The sequence below is a fragment of the Balaenoptera physalus genome (genome assembly GCF_965194825.1).
Source record: "Balaenoptera physalus genome assembly, chromosome: X".
In the NCBI taxonomy this organism is placed as follows: Eukaryota; Metazoa; Chordata; class Mammalia; order Artiodactyla; family Balaenopteridae; genus Balaenoptera; species Balaenoptera physalus.
In genome coordinates, this window is record NC_138903.1 from 82520980 (window position 1) to 82528520 (window position 7541).

Here is a 7541-nt window from a genome sequence, read left to right on the forward strand (position 1 = left end):
CTTAATAAATTTTTTCTTAATATTTTTTTATTATTTTTTATTATAAAAAATTAATAAATCTATTTTTAAACATTAAAAAAATTTCTTAATAAATTTATTCTTAATAATTTTTTCTTATTTTTTGTATAATAGCTTTATTTTATTTTATTTTATTTTATCCTCTTTCTTTCTTTCTTTCTATTTTTTCTCCCTTTTATTCTGAACCATGTGGATGAAAGGCTCTTGGTGCTCCAGCCAGGCATCAGGGCTGTGCCTCTGAGGTGGGAGAGCCAACTTCAGGACACGGGTCCACAAGAGACCTCCCAGCTCCACGTAATACCAAACGGCAAAAATCTCTCAGAGATCTCCATCTCAACATCAAGACCCAGCTTCACTCAATGACCAGCAAGCTACAGTGCTGGACACCCTATGCCAAACAACTAGCAAGACAGGAACACAGCCCCATCCATTAGCAGAGAGACTGCTTAAAATCATAATAAGGCCACAGACACCCCAAAACACACCACCAGACGTGGACGTGCCCACCAGAAAGACAAGATCCAGCCTCATCCACCAGAACACAGGCACTAGTCCCCTCCACCAGGAAGCCTACACAACCCACTGAACCAACCTTAGCCACTGGGGACAGATACCAAAAACAACAGGAACTACGAACCTGCAGCCTGTGAAAAGGAGACCCCAAACACAGTAAGATAAGCAAAATGAGAAAACAAAAAAACACACAGCAGATGAAGGAGCAGGGTCAAAACACACCAGACCTAACAAATGAAGAGGAAATAGGCAGTCTACCTGAAAAAGTATTCAGAATAATGATAGTAAAGATGATCCAAAATCTTGGAAATAGAATAGACAATATGCAAGAAACATTTAACAAGGACGTAGAAGAACTAAAGCGGAACCAAGCAACGGTGAAAAACACAATAAAGGAAATTTAAAATACTCTAGAAGGGATCAATAGCAGAATAAGTGAGGCAGAAAAACGGAAAAGTGACCTGGAAGATAAAATAGTGGAAATAACTACTGCAGAGCAGAATAAAGAAAAAAGAATGAAAAGAACTGAGGACAGTCTCAGAGACATCTGGGACAACATTAAACGCACCAACATTCGAATTATAGGGGTCCCAGAAGAAGAAGAGAAAAAGAAAGGGACTGAGAAAATATTTGAAGAGATTATAGTTGAAAACTTCCCTAATATGGGAAAGGAAATAGTTAATCAAGTCCTGGAAGCACAGAGAGTCCCATACAGGATAAATCCAAGGAGAAACACGCCAAGACACATATTAATCAAACTATCAAAAATTAAATATAAAGAAAACATATTAAAACCAGCAAGGGAAAAACAACAAATAACACACAAGGGAATCCCCATAAGGTTAACAGCTGATCTTTCAGCAGAAACTCTGAAAGCCAGAAGGGAGTGGCAGAACATATTTAAAATGATGAAGGAGAAAAACCTAAAACCAAAATTACTCTACCCAGCAAGGATCTCATTCAGATTCAATGGAGAAATCAAAAGCTTTACAGACAAGCAAAAGCTAGTAGAATTCAGCACCACCAAACCAGCTCTACAACAAATGCTAAAGGAACTTCTCTACGTCGGAAACACAAGAGAAGGAAAACACCTACAATAACAAACCCAAAACATTTAAGAAAATGGGAATAGGAATATACATATCGATAATTACCTTGAATGTAAATGGATTAAATGCTCCCACCAAAAGACACAGGCTGGCTGAATGGATACAAAAACAAGACCCATATATATGCTGTCTACAAGAGACCCACTTCAGACCTAGAGACACATATAGACTGAAAGTGAGGGGATGGAAAAAGATATTCCATGCAAATGGAAATCAAAAGAAAGCTGGAGTAGCAATTCTCATATCAGACAAAATAGACTTTAAAATAAAGACTATTACAAGAGACAAAGAAGGACACTATATAATGATCAAGGGATCGATCCAAGAGGAAGGTATAACAATTGTAAATATTTATGCACCCAACATAGGAGCACCTCAATACATAAGGCAAATACTAACAGCCATAAAAGGGGAAATCAACAGCAACACAATCATAGTAGGGGACTTTAACACCCCACTTTCACCAATGGACAGATCATCCAAAATGAAAATAAATAAGGAAACACAAGCTTTAAATGATACATTAAACAAGATGGACTTAATTGATATTTATAGGACATTCCACCAAAAAACAACAGAATACACATTTTTCTCTAGTGCTCATGGAATATTCTCCAGGATAGATCATATCTTGGGTCACAAATCAAGCCTTGGTAAATTTAAGAAAATTGAAATCGTATCAAGTATCTTTTCCAACCACAATGCTATGAGACTAGATATCAATTATAGGAAAAGATCTGTAAAAATATAACCACATGGAGGCTACACAATACACTACTTAATAACGAAGTGCTCACTGAAGAAATCAAAGGGAAATCAAAAAATACCTAGAAACAAATGACAATGGAGACACGATGACCCAAAACCTATGGGATGCAGCAAAAGCAGTTCTAAGAGGGAAGTTTATAGCAATACAAGCCTACATCAAGAAACAGGAAACACCTCGAATAAACAACCTAACTTTGCACCTAAAGCAATTAGAGAAAGAAGAACAAAAATCCCCAGGGAGCAGAAGGAAAGAAATCATAAAGATCAGATCAGAAATAAATGAAAAAGAAATGAAGGAAACAATAGAAAAGATCATAAAACTAAAAGCTGGTTCTTTGAGAAGATAAACAAAAATTGATAAACCATTAGCCAGACTCATCAAGAAAAAGGGGGAAGACTCAAATCAACAACCTGCAGAGACGGAACCAGGAAGAAATAGAAAATATGAACAGACCAATCACAAGGCACTGAAATGGAAACTGTGATTAAAAATTTTCCAATAAGCAAAAGCTGTGTACCAGATGGCTTCACGGGAGAATTCGATCAAACATTTAGAGAAGAGCTAGTACCTATCCTTCTCAAACTCTTCCCAAATATAGCAGAGGGAAGAACACTCCCCAACTCATTCTACGAGGCCACCATCACCCTGATACCAAAACCAGACAAAGATGTCACAAACAAAGAAAACTACAGGCCAATATCACTGATGAACATAGATGCAAAAATCCTCAACAAAATACTAGCAAACAGAAATCCAACAGCACATTAAAAAGGATCATACACCATGATCAAGTGGGGTTTATTCCAGGAATGCAAGGCTTCTTCAATATACGCAAATCAATCAACGTGATACACCATATTAACAAACTGAAGGAGAAAAACCATATGATCATCTCAATAGATGCAGAGAAAGCTTTCGACAAAATTCAACACCCATTTATGATAAAAGCCCTGCAGAAAGTAGGCATAGAGGGAACTTTCCTCAACATAATAAAGGCCAATATATGACAAACCCACAGCCAACATTGTCCTCAATGGTGAAAAACTGAAACCATTTCCACTAAGATCAGGAACAACACAAGGTTGCGCACTCTCACCACTATTATTCAACATAGTTTTGCAGTGTTATCCACAGCAATCAGAGAAGAAAAAGAAATAAAAGGAATCCAAATCGGAAAAAAAAAAGTAAAGCTGTCACTGTTTGCAGATGACATGATACTATACATAGAGAATCTTAAAGATGCTCCCAGAAAACTACTAGAGCTAATCAATGAATTTGTTAAAGTAGCAGCATACAAAATTAATGCACAGAAATCTCTTGCATTCCTATACACTAACAATGAAAAATCTGAAAGACAAATTAAGAAAACACTCCCATTTACCACTGCAACAAAAAGAATAAAATACCTAGGAATAAAACCTACCTAAGGAGACAAAAGACCTGTATGCAGAAAATTATAAGACACTGATGAAAAGAAATTAAAGATGATACAAACAGATGGAGAGATATACCATGTTCTTGGATTGGAGGTATCAACATTGTGAAAATGATTCTACTACCAAAGCAATCTACAGAGTCAATGCAATCCCTATCAAACTACCACTGGCATTTTTCAGAGAACTAGAACAAAAATTTTCACAATTTGTATGGAAACACAAAAGACCCCAAATAGCCAAAGGAATCTTAAGAACGAAAAATGGAGCTGGAGGAATCAGGCTCCCTGACTTCAGACTATACTACAAAGCTACAGTAATCAAGACAATATGGTACTGGCACAAAAACAGAAACATAGATCAATGGAACAGGATAGAAAGCCCAGAGATAAACCCACGCACTTATGGTCACCTTATCTTTGATAAAGGAGGCAAGCATATACAGTGGAGAAAAGACAGCCTCTTCAATAAGTGGTGCTGGGAAAACTGGACAGGTACATGTAAAAGTATGAAATTAGAACACTCCCTGACACCATATATAAAAATAAACTCAAAATGGACTAAAGACCTAAATGTAAGGCCAGACACTATCAAACTCTTAGAGGAAAACATAGCAGAACACTCTATGACATAAATCACAGCAAGATCCTTTTTGACCCAGCTCCTAGAGAAATGGAAATAAAAACACAAATAAACAAATGGGACCTAATGAAACTTAAAAGCTTTTGCACAGCAAAGAAAACCATAAACAAGACCAAAAGACAACCCTCAGAATGGGAGAAAATATTTGCAAATGAAGCACCTGACAAAGGATTAATCTCCAAGATTTACAAGCAGCTCATGCAGCTCAATAACAAAAAAACAAATAACCCAATCGAAAAATGGGCAGAAGACCTAAACAGACATTTCTCCAAAGAAGATATACAGATTGCCAACAGACACATGAAAGAATGCTCAACATCATTAATCATTAGAGAAATGCAAGTCAAAACTACAATGAGATATCATCTCACGCCGGTCAGAATGGCCATCATCAAAAAATCTACAAACAATAAATGCTGGAGAGGTGTGGAGGAAAGGGAACCCTCTTGCACTGTTGGTGGGAATGTAAATTGATACAGCCACTATGGAGAGCAGTATGGAGGTTCTTTAAAAATCTAAAACTAGAACTACCATATGACCCAGCAATCCCACTACTGGGCTATACCCTGAGAGAATCATAATTCAAAAAGAGTCATGTACCAAAATGTTCATTGCAGCTCTATTTACAATAGCCAGGACATGGAAGCAACTTAAGTGTCCATCATCGGATGAATGGATAAAGAAGATGTGGCACATATATACAATGGAATATTACTCAGCCATAAAAAGAAACGAAATGGAGTTATTTGTAGTGAGGTGGATGGAGTTAGAGTCTGTCATGCAGAGTGAAGTAAGTCAGAAAGAGAAAAACAATTACAGTATGCTAACACATATATATGGAATCTAAGGGAAAAAAAAAAGGAGGTCATGAAGAACTTAGTGCCAGACGGGAATAAAGACACAGACCTACTGGAGAATGGACTTGAAGATATGGGGATGGGGAAGGGTAAGATGTGACAAAGAGAGAGAGTGGCATGGACATATATACACTACCAAACGTAAAATAGATAGCTAGTGGGAAGCAACCGCATAGCACAGGGAGATCAGCTCGGTGCTTTGTGACCACCTAGAGGGTTGGGATAGGGAGGGTGAGAGGGAGGGAGATGCAAGAGAGAAGAGATATGGGAATATATGTATATGTATAACTGATTCACTTTGTTATAAAGCAGAAACTAACACACCATTGTAAAGCAATTATACTCCTATAAAGATGTAAAAAAAAATTATAGCAATTGAAAATGAAGAAGTATTCACAGATGACATGATTATATTGTTAAAAATAATAAATCTACAAAAAAGTGAACTTAGCAAGGTTGCACTATATACAGTATACAAAAAATTTATTGTACTTCTGTACAATTTCAATGAACAATTAGAAATTAAAACAAAATTGCTACAATAGCATCAAATACATTAAAAGCATATATATAAATGTATCAAAATATGTTTGATGTTTACATACTGAAATAATATAGCCTTGCTGAGACAAACATTTTAAAAATTAATGGAAAGATACATTATGTTCATGGATCACAAGATTCAATATAGTTATTATCTCAATTCTCCCCATATTGATCTACAGATTTATTGCAATATGAAACATGGTCCCAGCAGTTGATTTGTAGAAATTGATGACTTCATTCAAATTATACATAAAAATGCAAAGGAGCCAGAATAGCTAAAACAATTATGAAAAACAAAAACAATGTTGGAAGACTTGATTACATGATTTCAAGAAATGCTATGAAGCTACAGTAATATTAATGTGTCATGGGATAAGATTAAGCATATAGATCAATGAAACAGGATAGAATTCAAAAATAAACCCACATTGATGTTTTGCAATAATGACAAGATAATTCAGTAATTTGTTCAAAAAATGGTGCTGGAATAACTGAATACACATATAGAAAAACCTGAATATCAATCCATACCTAAAAACCATACACAAAAATTAACTTCAAATAGATTAGAGAACTAAATGTGAACACTAAACTATAAAGCTTCTAGGAGAAAAGCGAGAAAAAAAATCTCTGTGACCATGGTTTAGGCACTTAGATACAACACAGAAAACATGAACCAAAAGAAAAAAATAATAAAATCAATTTCTTCAAAATTGAAAGAAAAGTAGTATTTGAATGACACTGTCAAAGAAATGAAAAGGCAAGCCACTGAATTGGAGCAAATATTTGCACTGCATAGATCTGACAAAGGACTTATGTTCAGATTATACAAAGAATGCTTGGAAATTAATAATGAGATAATTCAATTTAAAAAATAGGCAAGAGACTTAAATAGACATTTCATAAAAGAAGATTTATTAATGGTCAAAAGCACATAAATATTTGATCAATATAAGGTAATGCAAATTCAAACAATAAAAATATCAGAATGGCTAAAGTTACAAATAATGATAAATCCAGTTGTTGAATATGTCAAACAATTCATACATTGCTGGTGGGAATGCAAAATGAAAAACAGTTTGGCAGTTTCTTATAAAGTTCAACACATATTACACATGACCCAGAAATTACACTCTTAGCTATTTTCCTAAGAGAAATTAGAACATATGTTCACACAAAGACTTACCCACAAATGTTCATACAAAATCCATATAATAGCCAAAAACTGGGGAAAAAACTCCCAGATGTCCATCAGCAGGTTATTGGATAAACAAATTGTTATATATCCATAGTATGGCTCATTTTTTTTTTCTCTCTCTCTCATTTCTTTCCTCATTATCCTGCAGTATATATCCTTCTGCAGCTGTTTTAAAGTCATTGCTGATTCCATCATCTTTGTTAATTCTGTGCTGTTTCTATTAAGTGATTTTTTTCTTCTGTTTGTTGGTGAAAAGGTTTTGTTTCTACACATGTGTAGTAAATTTTTATTAGATGCTGAACTCTGGGAGTTTTACATTGTGGACTACTGGATTTTCCTTAATTTTTCAGAGTGGAGAGCTTTGTTCTGACAGGCAGTTAATTTACTTTTGGAACAGTTTGATTCCTTGGAGGTCTGATTTTAAGCTTTGCTATGATAATTCTACTTCTAAGATAG